Source organism: Apostichopus japonicus, chromosome 11 (genome assembly GCF_037975245.1).
Source record: "Apostichopus japonicus isolate 1M-3 chromosome 11, ASM3797524v1, whole genome shotgun sequence".
NCBI lineage: Eukaryota > Metazoa > Echinodermata > Holothuroidea > Aspidochirotida > Stichopodidae > Apostichopus > Apostichopus japonicus.
The window spans coordinates 20,925,757-20,934,473 of NC_092571.1; positions in this window are offsets into that span (position 1 = coordinate 20,925,757).

An 8,717-nucleotide genomic window follows, 5' to 3' on the forward strand; every position below is an offset into this window, starting at 1 on the left:
TTAATGTATTTTTTTATCATAGAAAGTGGAACACAACAACAGAGTGTTTGCTTTCAAAGCGGCCTTACGTTAATCGAGAAATAAATGGTTAAAATTATCATTTTCCACACCAGTAAGTGAACAGGCGTGAGTGTCATATACAGTACCGTATGACGATGATCACACAGTCACTGTCCCGATGCAAGGGGACTGGGGTTGAGAGCGGATCAGTCGTTCGGTAGTTTGGTTTTCGTGCCCAGGTTCTTTCTTGGGCGACTTTTTCTTAAAAAGTATACCGTATGCTAATGAACGTGGTGTTTCCATCTCCAAATGTAGAAATATACATTTTGATGGAAGGTTTGAAAATAAACAAAAAGATAATTTTTGACAATGTTCATCTATAACATCACATCTGTCTGCTTCAAGTTCGCTAATGTTACAAAACGTGCCAAACTCTTTTCAAAAATATTTATATAATAAAAAATGGTAGGTATAGGAATTATAGGTAAATTTCACCAGGATGCTGATATTTTCATGTTTCTGCAGAAATAACTTAAATTTAAAGGGCTGAACTGTCCTTTCATTATTGTCAGGACACAAATGGTTACAAAGCACACTTTCATTGTATAAGGAAATTCCGCAGAATAAGATCTGATACACCAAACGAGCCTTGACGAAGTTGTGATCCAAAATTAACCGTCAAGAATTCCTATCACCGTCCTTGCTTTCTATAAGAAATTGTACGCCACATTAAACATTGCAATTAACCAAATATCGATAAAAAATAAGTGTTACACAAAAGATCAAAAGATGACAAAACTCCATCTTTTTGGACCTTCTTGGATCATAATTGAAAACAGCGTTCATAAAAATATTTTGGAGTTTGTCCGTATTTTCAAATCGTGAAAATCGATCACCTTAACCGAATCAATTTAGTTATTAAAATTGTATCTAAATGACTATATATTTGGGGATATGAACCTCATTCCCCCTCCCCATCCCCACTACAACCACACAAAGAGAAAGATTCAAGGGTTTAGATATAACATGTTTCCAGTGTAATGTTCAATTTTGTATTTTTCTTGTATAATTGGTTTAACTGAGAAATACTTGTGCATAGTTACAAACTTACAACTACATGCTCGGTTGCTCCAACAATAGTCAAATTTGTTAACGTTCATTCCGATAAAGAAAACATCGTGTCCCACACATATAATGCAATGTTTCATTAATTGTCAAACCTTTGTCGTGTATGCCTGCTGTTTGTATCGAGATTTTGGTCAATTGAAAGAAAAGTGGTTTCTAAAGGGACAGGGGGTGGGTGGGGGGGGGGAAGGGGGTCAGGTAGTCTACCTTCTGCCCCCGCTGTGTAAATAATAACCAAATTCCGTATAAATGCCGCCCACGTACAGCGCTAAAGCCGGATATTGAAAAAAATCCATGAATTCAGGTGATCAGTTATGCTACTTCTAGCATATTTTATGTCTATTAACTGCTTCAAGCAGCATTGAAGGGGGTATCGAATCTTCGATGTAAATCGACCAATTAGCAGAGGCGTTCGATCACGTCATCACGTCATTATTTATCATAGACCCATTTAATTCATCTGTTTTTCATGTCTCTTATATATAGTAACCTTGTTTTTTCCCCTTCTTTTCTAAGCCCTCGTGAACTTTAGTAGCAATATGCTGGTCTAGTCACGTAGGTCCATTTCGCACGTATTATCCCCCAATGATTCGTCGTTTGAGGATTTCCGAATTCAATTTGAACTCTTTGACACTAATAACAAGGAGAGAAAAGGTAAAATGATACAGACGCCCTCCTAGTCCTCGTTAAACGTAATCAAACTATAACCCATGTGACCATCCGACTGTCTGTGTGGTTCCATGGCGTACCTGTAAGTTATCAACTGGCCAATAAAATATTATCCGTCGTCTTATAAAGTAAAACAAATCTTTATTGGCATTGAATTATTCAATAATCAGCCAAAATTTCAGGAAAGAATAGCGAGTAGGCCTATTATTTATATAGGCTGTTGCTTTGGGACCCAATATAGCTTTGAGCAAAAAACTATACATCTTTCGAAGTAGCCATTAAAGTGTGGGTGGAATATTTCCTTTAAAGCGTCTTTCCTTTCTGTTTGTGTCCATTTTTCGATGATATGACTAGTTATCTAACGACTATGTAGCTATCAGAGACTTGAAAAGCCAAGGTTCGTTTTTCATTGAAATATAATAACAATAATAATAAAAATAATAATAATAATAATAATAATAATAATAATAATAATAATAATCATCATCATCATAATCATAATCATGTCCCTGGGGTTTTGCTCCTTTTGGACTTTGAGAAGGCCTTCGACAAATTAGACTGGGGCTTTGTTCAGGATACGCTTGCTTTTTTTAATTTCGGTCCCGATCTGAAGCAATGGATCTCCACTTTTTACAGAAACGTTAGTACGTGTATAACTAATAATGGCTTTATATCTGAATATTTTAATATTTCTCGTGGGGTGAGGCAAGGGTGCCCACTTAGCCCTTATTTATTTATCATTTGTAGTGAAATTTTCACCAGTATGGTAAAATTAAATAGGGCCATCAACGGTATTAGAGTCGGTACTAGCGAATTCAAAATTTCCCAATATGCTGATGATAGTGTTATAATAACTGATGGTAGCAGAGACACTTTTAATGAAGTCATCACAGTATTATCAACTTTTTCTAAGTGCTCAGGATTGCAGGTTAAGATGAGTAAGTCGTACTTTTTTCTAATGGGGTCCCTAGTCCCCAATTACCCGGGTTATTTCAATGAATTTAATTTCCGTATTACACATGATCCGGTCAACTATCTTGGTATTAATTTCACGCATCACGCGGAAGACTTCTTCAAGTTAAATTACTTGCCAAAGCTATCTCGTATAAAGAATCTTATTCACCAATGGTCGAAGCGAGATTTAACTCCTATAGGCAATATTATTATTATTAAAACTTTCGCAGTGTCCCAATTGGTGTATATCCTTACAGTGTTGCCGTCTCCTCCTGTGAATTTTCTTCAAGAGATAAATAGGTTGTTTCATAAATTTATCTGGGATAATAAGCCAGACAAAATACGGAGAAGCGTTCTCTTAAATAATAAACAAGATGGTGGGCTACGTATGATTGACGTCGCCTTGTTTGCAACAAGTTTAAAAACATCTTGGGTTAAAATGTATCTAGATGATAATCATAGACCGTGGAAGGATCTGTTTCATTACTGCTTGAAGGCCCATGGCTGTAGGTTCTTGTTTAATTGTAATTTTCAGAACACAGATGTTAATGATATTTCAAATGTATTTGTAAAAGAGGTCTGTCAAGCTTGGGCTCATTACAATTACAATATTCCTGTAGGTAATTATGGCAATCAAATAATCCTAAATAATTCTTTTATTAAGATTGATAAACAGATCATTTACAATGAAAGACTTTTTAGAGCCGGTGCGTACTATGTTAGTAATTTTTTTAATGAGGATGGTACCATACTACAGTATAGGGACTTCATGGAAAAGCACGACATTGAACATTTTTCCTATCTTAATTACTTTAGTATTGTTTCGGCAATCCCGAGGTATTGGAGAAATAATTTGGGTGATGATGCTAATTTAAATATTAATGGTCAACGTATGACAAAGTTCATATTCGCACCGAAAAGCAATAGATGTGTATACGAGAACTTAGTTAAAGATAAGGTTACTACCCCTAGGGCAAAACTATAATGGGAAGAAAAATATCGCACAGTCGACTGGAATTGGCAACGAATATTTTCTTTAATATATACGGCTGTCAGGGATCCCAAAATTCGGTATTTTCAGTTCCGATTCTTGCATCGAATTCTTGGTGTTAATCAGTACATGCATAGAATCGGAATTGCTAACACCCCAACTTGTAGTTTTTGCAACAATTTTGATGAGACTCTGGAGCATTTATTTTGGTTTTGCAATTATGTTGATTCATTTTGGAAGGAGGTTGTTAGAAAATGGTGGAAATGTAGTTTTGAGCTTTCTCCCTATATTATATCTTTCGGATGTATCAATGATGAATTAAACCCGATAAATTTCTTAATTTTCAATGCCAAATATTATATTTTCTCTTGTAAGGTACAGAACAAGATTCCGACAGCTGAGGAATTTTCAGTAAAATTTCGATTTCAATTATCAGTTGAAAAGTTTCTTCTGCAAAAAGAGAAAAAGGAGCATAAATTGATTAAGTTCGATAATTGTTTTGAAAATGTTTAGGAGCATGTATTGTATTGGAGTATTATAATTTGATACAAAGGTGCTGCGACACCGTGCTGTTTTATATTGTGTTGAGAAGAGAAATAAAATACGGATGGAAAAAAAAAATAATAATCATAATCATAATCATAATAATAATAATATTAATAATAATAATAATAATAATAATATTATTATTATTAATAATAATCATAATAATAATAATAATCATCATCATCATCATAATCATAATCATAATAATGATGATGATGATGATGATGATGATGATGATGATTATGATGATAATAATAATAATAATAATGACTAAATATTAAAATATGTTTTCCCTCCAGACTGTGAAGTTTCTCCAATTTACCTATTGCACGCGTGGTTATGACACTAATATGATGTTAAAAAATGGAACTGAGCGATGTAATGTTTACCCCGTATCAAACTCATTAATTACTCGCTCATTAACCTTCCTTTGATAACAACAATCACGAATGTGTCTTAACTTGACCATTTTCTGCTTTAAGACAACATATTGATTTGAAAAGGAAGTGTTTTATGCAAGAGTAGGCCTATATTTTAAATGAAAATTATTTTGACTGTAATCACAATTTTGATTATTTATCGTTTTTTTTTTTATGAATCTAGTCACATGGAAACTGGACTTCGTTGGTTGAACATTCTCAAACAATTCAACCTACGGATCAAATACGCATTGAAAGAAAATCGGAAGAGAGGCTAGGATTGGGTTTGGGCTGTCGAACCATCCTTGTAATATTCTCATTACAACGCCTTGTGGCATCAGAGGGTTGTTTAATGTGTCATTTTCATACCAACTTACCGCGCAATAACATATTCGCGAGTGACATAGCACCCCCTTCCCTCCCATCCCGAAATATTGTGACAATATTGTTTTTACAGAACAGGTTCTGTCTGCCTCCCTAGAAAATCCTGGATGCCCCCCCCCCTCCCCAACAAAAAGAGGTATAGCTACTCCCCTAATATGCGTATACCTACTGCCTTTGTAACTATACTTTTACTTACAGTCTAAATAGCACATTTCATTACCGCTCACTGGAAGAAAGCAGCACACACAATCCTACAGCCGTATCTTGCAAGAGATACTTTGAACAGAAATCACTCTCTCCACCTCTCTCTCCACATATATGTCTGTGTGTGTGTATATTTTTAAATGTTATATATAGTTCATATACCGTAGTTGATATAAAGTACATGATTATAACAAGATTATGGAACCTTTGCTTCATAATGTCAGATATGGCATAAATTGCGTAAAGTTAACCCCTCACTGTGATTTGGGAGGGAAAGGTGTAATTTCGAGTCTCTTTATGACATCAGCAATGACTCTTCAACACCGCCGCGAACTGGTCGGGTCACATTTTAACTTTGACAGCGTTTCACGGCAGGATGCACTTACGACAAAATTCCTTACGTTCCTTTATTGGGTCGTAACTTCTGACGTCATAAAGACGTCATCAGATAATTCAGGTCATATTTAATAATAAAAATTGTGTAACCTTTTCGTCCATCTGTTTGCAGTTTTGGTTCCTTTCAAATTTGATTACAAGGGGGGGGGGGGGGGGCAGAGCATTCGTTGCCAAGTTTTGTCCATCAGATGAATCATTCAGCCTAGACCTATTTTATGTCGGCCTATCATCCTATGCTTGAACCCGACGACAAAAAGAAACAAATCACTCCGAAAATTCAGAACTAGAACACTTTTAGTCACTTGCATAAAAAACACATTTAAAGGCAAACAGTGGCGGCACCAACCTAGGCAATCTGTCTGGGGGAGGGGCTCAACTAGGGCAAGGAATATATTTTCTATAGGGGGAGGGGCAAATATAACACTGATCTGGCGGAGGGGTCTAAGGGGAGGGAAGTTTTCTACAAGTAAAATGACTTAGACGCAAGTATTCATTTGACAATTTTTCACATCACGAACCTCTCTAAAATAATTGCAATTTTATGGCGAGCAAGAATTGTTCTCAAGGTTTGACAAACTGAGCACCGTCGGCTTTGAGCCAATAAAAAATATTTTAGCGGTCGACTTTGGTAGGCATTGGAAGCTGTTTCTAATACAAACGATTAACCTAGCTCTACATATTTTGGATAAGTACAAATTTCCCCCTCATGCCCTACCCCGTAGCGCCACCACTGAAGGCAAAATTTCATGCCATTATCATTGTCCAGTATCCATCGTCTACTTGTAACAAATACTTTCTAAACTGCACAAGTTTTCCACTACCACCCACTTTTTTTCTATACTGTACTCTCGTGTCCCGCTTTCAAAGCACTCTTATACTGTCAGTATGAGTATGATGTCAGTATGATATAAAGGTTATGAACTGTTAATACTGTCAGTACGAGTGATTTGAAGCATGATATGAGAGGACAGTATAGAGTGATATTAGCATTGGCAAACTGGCTGCCTGTAAAATTTTATCAATTAAATCAGGGGTGGGCAAAACATTGATCTTGTCAGCCAATCCTCCTTTCCGTAACTCTTCATTCTTTCAGGTGATTAAAGACTGCTCCAAATAATAGGCTTTCGCGGGACGCACTAGGGCTTTGGGAACCTCGCGCGCCGCAACAAACTTGCGAGAGGGCCGCACAATGTCCACTCGTGAGGTAAGTGCTCATGTCATGTCACATGTCATTGGGATATACGGGTCTACACTATGCTGTTATCTTAGAAGAAAATAACAAGTTTGTAGTTTCAGTTAGGGAATAGAGGGCGCCAGTGTTGTTCCCAATATGCTAAAAAATTATTAATTGTCACGTATGATCAAAATTAAAGACGGATTATTTCTGATATATACTCACGGCATTTTCGCTCTCTCAGACATCGTATTGGTTATTAGGTTAATTTAAAACAATTTCCAAATTTCTAAATCAGCAGTCCCGCTGGCTAAATCGGGCCCGCGATAGATTTCAAAACGACCAGAGGAAAATAAATCGCTATCGGAGAAAAGTAATTCAGAACCCGTAGTTTCGTAGTCCCGATGTACTGCTATAGATTTCTAAAATCCGGTCTTTTAGAATATCTTGATTTAAAGACGCAGCCATCTTGTTCACCACATTGCAGTGACGGGGGCGAAATTTCAGTTTGTGCACTCATTCGATATTTAATGGGGGTGGGGGGTTATGGGTTGTCTTGAATTAGTATGGGGCCGTGTAAATAGACCCCTATTGCAATGTCAATCTTTGTTACTTTTTAATACTAATTTTAAATTACCCAAATAAGCGGTTTAACGACTGCAGTCCGATTTAACGACCACAGTCTGAGTTGAGGTCGCTATTCAAGAACTAAAGATAAAAAGTTTTGTCTTTTACCGCTTTGGAGAGCGGTACAAAGGAAATAACTGCGACAGGTCACTGTTGTAGGGAAATGACGTAAATTATTACATGGAGGAGATAAGGGTAAAATAAACAAACCACAAAAAGGATGTTTTATTTAAGATATTATCTAAGAGTGCTTGTTCAGTCCTGAATACATGACCAGACTTATTTACGCATTTACATAAAATTATAATAAACCATATTCCCAGAATTATGAATATTCATTATGATGCAACGATTTGTTCTTATAAAAACCATTACAAATATACGTTGCGTAACATTTTCCTCCTGGTTTACCCAGGAGAGTGTAGAGGGGGTGACTGGCAATCGGACAATACGTCCCCAAATACCTCACTAAGTAATTGATTTAGAATACGCAGGTGCCAAACCGCGAGCTTTTTCGTAGAAAGGACTAGTTATTGAAATAAAAACAAGAACATTGATATGGAGTAAACCGAATGACAATAGATTCGTTTCTGGAACCTCAGAGAACCTTTATAACGCACTATCTAAAGTAGATATACAGCGCCACTCCTATTAATAACAATATCGTCCGCTTACACATGGCGCACTTCTTATAATTATTATCGCCTACGTCAATATTTAAACACTACCTGACTAGCTAATACATTGAATGTTTTTGATCAGAGGCCGTACCTAGACTTCTTTTTTGAGGTGCCGAATGCTTTCCTAAGGGGAGGGGGGGGGGGCAGGAACTTTTTTTGCAAACTGTGAACGTTACAACGTCAAACCGAACCGAATATTGATAAGATAAATGACGGTCTAAACACACACAAAGAAAGGAAAAGTAGTTTATCAGATCCAATGGCGTAAAAAGCCAAACAGAAAATGCCTAAAGAGAAGCACACATAATATGAAATGGTTCCCGAAAGGTAATGAGGGTGATATTGAAAAACTCACCATGCACAGACTCCGAATGTGTGGCCTGATTAAGTCACGTTGGCTTCGGCTTTGAGTACAGCGTTTCTGTATGTTACCGTGTTGGATTAATCTAACCGTAAATAGTCATTACCGACTTTGCGATCCGTGTTCTCCCCTCACAATTGTGCAAGGTCTGTAAGAGTGACTGCATAAATTTCCCTTTCGGAAACCC